The sequence below is a fragment of the Takifugu flavidus genome, chromosome 6 (genome assembly GCF_003711565.1).
Source record: "Takifugu flavidus isolate HTHZ2018 chromosome 6, ASM371156v2, whole genome shotgun sequence".
NCBI classification, from domain to species: domain Eukaryota; kingdom Metazoa; phylum Chordata; class Actinopteri; order Tetraodontiformes; family Tetraodontidae; genus Takifugu; species Takifugu flavidus.
In genome coordinates, this window is record NC_079525.1 from 9,296,224 (window position 1) to 9,304,109 (window position 7,886).

Here is a 7,886-nt window from a genome sequence, read left to right on the forward strand (position 1 = left end):
CCTAGAAACTCTGGGAACCACAAGTAGACCAGCATTCTGAGAGCGGAGCGGTCTATAGGGCTGGTAAGGTAACAAGAATTAAGGTGTACATGTAGACACAGACAGAGATGAACACACACTGGAGCTGCAGTGTGATTAACTCTTCTGTCAGAACTGAGAACTCTCAGGGGTAGAAAGAGCAGAAGAGAGGGAGGAGCATGAGCACGGATGCTGAGGTCTCTGGGAACTCTCAAAGGATGCTTATGGGTTAGGGAAGAAATGATAAAGCCAACTGTTGCTGCTGCTGCTGCTGCTGCAGTTTGTTAGAGAACATGTGCACAGGTGTATTGCTGTGGTTGGTGACTTCATAAGAATAGCCTGATCAGCTGCTGCTGCTGTGTGTGTGTGTGTGTGTGTGTTTCTGCATGTGTGTGTGTGCGTGCTTGCTTGCGTGCGTGCGTGCGGAAAAAGAAGGTGACATTCTGGCAGCAATGCCAAGCCAGATTGTAACACACCGACCCACCTGTGCACTGGTATGTTTTCTCTCACACAGATTCGGTACTCTTTTTTTACCCTTTTTTACCTGCTACTTTTGCCGGCAAGCACGCACGCACACACACACGCACACATGCACCCCCCCCCCCCCCCCCCCCCCCCCCCCATATGAACGTGCTTTTCTTCCATTGGTCACATAGGTGGGTCTACATTAAGGGCCCTGATACCAGACCGTTTTCTTCCGAATGATTTGTGTCTCGACATTTCTCATTGTGGGGGGTTGGGTAAATGAAAACACAGTCTTGTGTTATAAAAGTGGCTTTGGAAATTATCTTTGATGTTGTTATCCCTGGAATGTACTGTTTCTTTGTCACCGTTCTTCCTGCCTAGACAAGTGTTTTCTTGCATACAAGCACACACTTCCAAAACACTTCACTGCACTTGGGATACAGAATCGCCCAGTTGTACATGGCTCTTGCTGCTGCTGAATGTCCCATATGAAAGGGTATTGTTGGACCACTTCAGCTGATATGGCCTTGGAAGTGCAAATCACCAATTACTACTTAGCTTACTAACACTCCATTCAGGAGCCAGGCACAATAGAGCCCCAACACATGCATTCACCCGTTCTCCAGCTCCCACCCTCCTGCTATTCAACTTTTCACTCCTCCCGCATTCTGCTTATTCTCCCGCCACCCTACTGCTATGCTAAGCTGTTTTCTCTCCTTCCCCTCCTTTCTCCCCCCATCAATTCTGTAATTCTGGTGTCTGATGTGGCTTTGTCTGCTGAAGGGGCCAACAGTTTCCCATGCACCTGCCTGCTTGTGGATGTGTTGGAATGCACACAGAGTCTTACACACACGTACATGCAGAAATGTCGCAAATTAATCCCTTCAAGCTCAGGATCTCAACTCAACATTTCAGACAGGAGCATCCGTTTGTTTGCATGTGAGTTGTTGTTATTGTTGGGTTTGTGAAACGGCTGAGATGCAAAGATCCAACTGCACCACACCGAGAAGCATCACCTCTGATTGGTCTTGACATTCCAGCAGTCTTCACTGATTGGTCTTGACACTTCCAAGATATGCAGTTTAACTCCCTATCTGTTTGATGTAAAAAAAAAAGAGTGTACAGACATACATAGAAAACCAGCACTGACTGTCAGATGTAATCAGCTCCAAGTTCACTCCACGCTCATTCAGTAGGTAAGAGTGAAAAACAGGGTTGTGTGCATGCGTGTGTGTGCACTGAAACAGTGATTTATGACCTGAAAAGACAGATTAACTCCACTGGTTGCCTAACTGGCCCTGAAACAAGCTGAATTACAGCCAAGATCAGGAGAAGACCAGAAGAAATGTTAGAGAAATGAAGGAAGAATGAAACCAAAAGGTCAGTTGTATGGCACAATTCAAAGGAAGTGGAAGAGTAGATTGATATGAGCAACTGAAAAAGGAAAAGGTCAGAGGTAAAGAGGAAATGATTGGCGACTATAGGTGAAAACTGAGACTGAGAGAAATGAAATTTCTTCGAAAAACAACAAAAAAAAAACCCAGAGATGATGTGGACCTCATTCCTGGCCTTTAGATAAACCTTTAGATGAACTCATTCAAGCCAATGATTTGTCGGTTTGCATTCACTTTACATGCTCCAGACGTGTGCTAACTCCTGCCCACAAGCCCAAATCCACATGCGGCAACTTGTCTTCTCCCATTATGAACAACTCTGTTTATATGTTCCTGGGCATAAGTTCAGCAACGAGTTGCTAATTGCAGAAAAATCACTTTGCCACACATAATCATTCTTGGGGTGTTTTATGTTCAATTTCACTAGTTGATTACCAGCAGAGTTTAGCACCTCCATTCCTCTTCCTCTGTCACTGGAACGACTCATCCGTCTTCTCACATGCTCACTGCTGCGCATGCATAATGAGCTCACTCTGATGAAGAGAGAGGAGCATTTAATAAATCATGCTCTTGTTTGTAACAGCTTTTCTCTTTTGCCTTGTCTCTCCCTTTCAATTAAAGATGCAGAACCCCTAACTTCTAAATGTGTAGTGCTCAAAAACACACAATCCAAGTAAATCATTTCCTCTATAGATGTCAATTTGGGGTGACTTTGTCATTTTTCTTTGCACTTCACCTACCAAATGACACTCCAGAAAGCCCACTGGCCTTGTCCCACTCTTTATGCCTGTTGGCATTTCTCTATGTGTGCCATAAAGAGAAGGGAGTATAGCCAGTGTATACCACAAGCCAGGGATGGGTCAATAGCATTGTTTGGGTCTGCTCACATGCTGCATTTCTCTCCTGTGGACTGAAACCCGGTAGGCTTTTATTGTGCACGGTTATGATGTTGTCCATCTGCTGAGTAGAAATCCATGTTTAATGACACCAGTACGCACACATGAAAATGCTGTTGTCACAGATGAAGGCAACAGTCTTGCACAAATATATTCACACGCAAGCGTAATTGAAAATTCTGCATCGTTGTAACATTTATTTTATTACTCACCGCTGCTGGTGATCAGAAAATAAATCTGGCAAGTAAACTGATTTATTTGTTTTTATCACTTGCTTTGTTGCTCATCTTCTACATCTTACAGATTGGATTCTCAAATAAACCAGAGAAACGCACATTTTTACAACCCAATTTAAAGTAATGTGCTAAAACAAAAAAGCGTTGTTGTGGGTCTGTTTGCTGGTATGTTTCTTTTCGGCTCAGTTTTCCTTTGCAATGTGTTTTTGATGCTCATCAACCTCTTTAAAACAGCAAAAGATAATTCTCTGGGGTTATTATCGCCCTTCCTTCAAAGACACGCTGCTAATGGGTTCACTCTCATCAGCTAAACAAATAGCCCTTTTCACCGTTTGTGTGCAATGTTCCCTCCAGCGACATGGGTTGAGCTGCACTACATAGCTACAGTATGTGGACGTGTGCATGACAATGAAGGAAACAACAACAAAGAGAGTTTCAGCTTTGCAGAAATGAACATTTTTTCTTGGCATCAAAATGATGTGCTAGGCTTGCCACTGGCATAAAGAAAATTGGTGTTCGATCCTTAGCAGGGATAGTGTAGCTCCAGGCTGGCAATTAGCCTTGTGCTAAGCTAAAAACAATGCAAATGCAAGCCCAGGGTCAAAGTAGAGGACGATTAACAAGCACTCCATGTCTTTAATTATACAACAGGTGACACATGGAAACACCGAGGTGATGCTTGCACCAGTTTTTCCACAGCTTACCAAGCAGAGATTTAAGGCTTTGAGAGTTTCTGAAATGATCAATCTCCCTCCTGTAAGACTGATCACAGCGGATGATGTGCTGCTACTGGAAACATAATAACTGGACATGGTTTTATAAAGAGACTATTTGGGTTTCTTTCAAACTATTTTAAATCTGTAGTAATAATACCTCTCTAAAGGGTTGCAGTGGGTTGTTGAATAAACATCAGTGTCATTCCCAACAAGCTGATATAGCACACGTTTACTCATGGTTATAGTTATAGGTTATGGTTGTAGTTAACATGTTCAAAATAAGGAGAAAATGCCACATCAGGCTTAAAAATTGTGTGGACTAAAATTACAGGCAACACAACCGTTGTCACACCACTGTTTAATCATGGCAACAACAAAAGCTCTTTAAATGTATGCAACAACACTGAAACACACAACATTACAATCCCTTTAGCTTCTGACATGCTACTATACAATAAATACCCACAGCTCCCTTAGCATACAGTATTATTTATCTTTTTTCTCCATGTTATAGTATCATTATAGAGAAGCCTGTCGATGATTAAGCCAACTTCTCTGATGAGAGTGAGAATGAACCATAATCCTTTAATGTAAAGTCTTTGAGCTACTGATATTTACTTTGACGGTGGCTCCCTGGGAGGACACATGTCACAAGAGGGTGGATGAAAGGCTCCAAGGCTGCTGTCCATCATGAGTGAGGAACGGAGTCTCGTACTGTGTTTGTGTGTTTGAACGATTCTTTTTTGCTGACAGGGATGAACATTCCTTTGGCCTGGGAGTGCGGTGAGCTGAGACTGGGAAAGGAAAGAGAGGAGGAGAAAATAAACGACAGCAGACGTGAAGTACATTGGACACCATCTATTTATAACCCCACAACTTCCGTACACTGTGAAGGTGAGAAACCAGAGATAGACCAGACCAGTAGAAGAAAACCAGGAACCGGCCCATCTTTATGCTTCTCTTCCACCACAGATCATGTTTCTCTGGAGCCCACCCCCACCTTGCACTAAAGTGAAAACCCCCAGCTGATCTGGTACAGCAGCAGTGGATGAATAGGGCAGACAGGGTATTGGGGGAAAGGTGATAAAGGTATTCCCCATAGAAAAGGCTACTTTTGCCAAGGAGAGAGCGAAAGAATGTGCATTTCAATGGGGGGAACCATCCACTGGAACAAAGTTTCTAACTTCTAATAAAAAAAGGATGATGAGCTAATCAATATCAGGCAAAAATGGAGTGATGTTTCCTCTCAGGATTATACAGTTATCTCCCATATCAAAACTCACTATCCAAGCCATTTGGTGTGAATAATGCAGTTGTGCATGTGAACGTGCTGCAGGGCTCACACACAGTAAAGGGCTTTATGCTCACAAAGCAATTTAGGCCCTGAAATTAGATCTACAGTGCCGTCTCACTACGCCCATAATTAATTGAAGAGAACTAAAATAATGATATCTTTAAAGTTATATTTATAGCCATGGTTTATTGCCGACCGCTAACTTTCAGTGAGCCAAGAAACAATATTATTTATCCAGAAAGAACACAGCCAAAGTTGCATTGACTTATTTTCTTAAGTGAATATAAGCTGCATATTATAGTAGAAAAATAAGATATAGCTCACTATTTGCTTTCAAAGAATCAGAGCATTGCTTACTTTGTTGTCGTCGTGATTAGCAGTTATTTGAGAAATGACAAGGAAAAGGACGTTTGATGGCAGTTTAGGAGAACCAGCTGCAAGGGGATAAATGTAGCCGCAAAGGGGTACAAGCCAATATTTATTATTGTGCTGGTCCCAAGCCTGGATAAATAGAGATTGTTGTGTCAGGAAGGGCATCTGATGTAAATCTTTTGGCAAATCAAACATGCGAATCAAGCCTATGACTTCTATCCCAGATTGTTCAAGGTCCGGGTTAAAAAATGAATGCCATCAATTCTCTTCACCTTGAGGATGACATGGAAAATTGGAAAACTGTTGTTTGAAGGAGAGAAGAAAGGCGTGTCTATAGAATGAGGCAGAAGGGGAAAAGGTGAAGGACAAGCTAGATAGGTGGAGGTTTGTCCTGGAAAGGAGTGGACTGAAGGTTAGAGAGGACATGTGTGTGAATGAGCCGGGCCCAAGTGGAAAAGTGAGGTTACAGGAATAAGAGAAAAAGAATATGGAGGATTTTAAGTACTTAGGGCCAACAGTCCAGAACAATGGAGAGTGCAGAAAAGAGGTGAAGAAGCATGTACAGACAGGCTGGAACAAACAGAGAAAAGTGTCAGGTATGATAGAAGAGTTGTAGCTAAAATATAAGGAAAGGTGTACAAAACTGTGGTGAGACCAGTGATGTGGATGGTCTAGAGACAGTGCCACTGAGGAAAAGACAGGAGGCAGAGCTAGAGGTAACAGAGGTGAAGATGCTAAGGTTCTCTATGGGAGTGACTAGAATGGATAGGACCAGGAATGAGTATATCAGCAGTACAGCACACGTTAAAGGCTTTGGAGATAAAGTCAGAGAGGCCAGACTACGATGGTTGCGACATGCCCAGAGGAGAGACAGTGATTATGTTGGTAGAAGGATGCTGAGTTTCAAACTGCCAGGCAGGAGGCCTAGAGGAAGTGAAAGAGTGACATGAAGGTAGTTGGTGTGAGAGAAGAGGATGCAGAAGACAGGGATAGATGGAGGCAACTGATTCTCTGTGGCGACCCCTGAAGGAAAAAGCTGAAAGAAGAGGCAGAAGCTGTGTGGAGCATTTCATATTTGTGGTCACACTGTCACAGTTCTGTTCATGCAGATCCCATGCACACAGCTTGAATCAGTCTTTACAACATGGGGCTGCCTGGAGGTGCTGTCACCTTCAACTGTCAATGCTTTCATCGAGGACACAGACCAGGCTGTCAGAGTGCAAATGAAGTACCGTATTTTCATGACTATAAGGCGCACCTAAAACACTGTGATTTTCTCAAAAATCGACGGTGCACCTTATAATATGGTGCACCTTGTGTGTGAACTGAGTTCCAAAATCTGCTGTGCGCCTTTGGTGGGTGCACTACGGTAAACGCTCCGCCAATCGATTAGTGGCACACCTACGCGTAAGGATCCCCTAAAATGGCGCCGGTCAAGCAAGATGTGTATGAATGAGGCTTACTTTAAACTGCAAGCCATCGAATATGCGGCTGAAAATGGCAATCGAGCAATCTTAGTGTTTTCGTTTTATGAGGCAGCGGCATCTCTCCATACGCGCGAGGACAACTGTTGTGCAGTGGCTGCCCGCGGATTACCAGGAGAGGGTGGCCATCTTCCGCACCTACTGCAGCGACAAGATAACCGCGCCTAGCCACATTACCAACATGGATGAGATTCCTCTGACTTTTAACATCCCTTTGACCCACAAAGTGGAGAAAAAGGGACCAGCACTGTGGCGATACGCACAACGGGGCACGAGAAGTCGTCGTTCACTGTGGTTCTCGGCTGCCACAATAACGGACAGAGCGCTGGATGACGGAAGGCAAACACTCCTTCACAAAGACTATGAGGCAGCGGCGGGCAAGTTATGACACCATATGCGGGTGGATTGTAGACGCATGGGCTATGATACCGTCTTCATATATTGTAAGAGCTTTCACAAAATCAACGCTGAACCAGAACCGGTCGGTGAGTCCGATTCAGATGATTAAGAAGAGGAATTCGGAATGTTGGACATTGAAATAGTGCAGCTGTTTAATTCAGATACAGAAGACGAAAACTTTGATGGTTTTGTGGCGGAAGAATGAATATGAATATAGAATGAATATGTTCAATAAATGTGTCGAAACTCACTGTTTTACTTACGTTGTCATTTTTTACTGTATGTTTTAGCATGCGCCTAATAATATGGTGCACCTTATGTATGTTTTAAATACAGAAATAGCACCCATAACTGAGACTGCGCCTTTTAATACAGTGCACCTTATGTCATGAAAATATGGTATGTGTCTGTGTGTATGTGTGTGTGTGTGTGTGTGTGTGCGTGCGTGCCGGCAAAAGCAGCAGGTGGCTCAAAACATACCAGTGGCTGGAAAAGGCCGGACTGAAAGACAGCACAGAGGCACTAATCATGGCTGCACAAGAACAGGTTCTGAACACCAGAGCAATAGAGGCCAGGGTCTACCATACCAGAGAAGACCCCAGGTGTAGGCTG

The 7,886-nt window shown here is 43.7% G+C and overlaps 1 long non-coding RNA gene across 1 annotated transcript; it reads left to right on the top strand.

Annotated features, from left to right (window-relative positions):
* Window positions 1-3,712: 3,712 nt before the first annotated feature.
* On the top strand, window positions 3,713-7,524 carry LOC130527568 (uncharacterized). The gene is made up of 2 exons (XR_008951070.1): window positions 3,713-4,619; window positions 4,698-7,524. It is a non-coding gene; the product is annotated as an uncharacterized LOC130527568 (long non-coding RNA).
* Window positions 7,525-7,886: the final 362 nt, after the last annotated feature.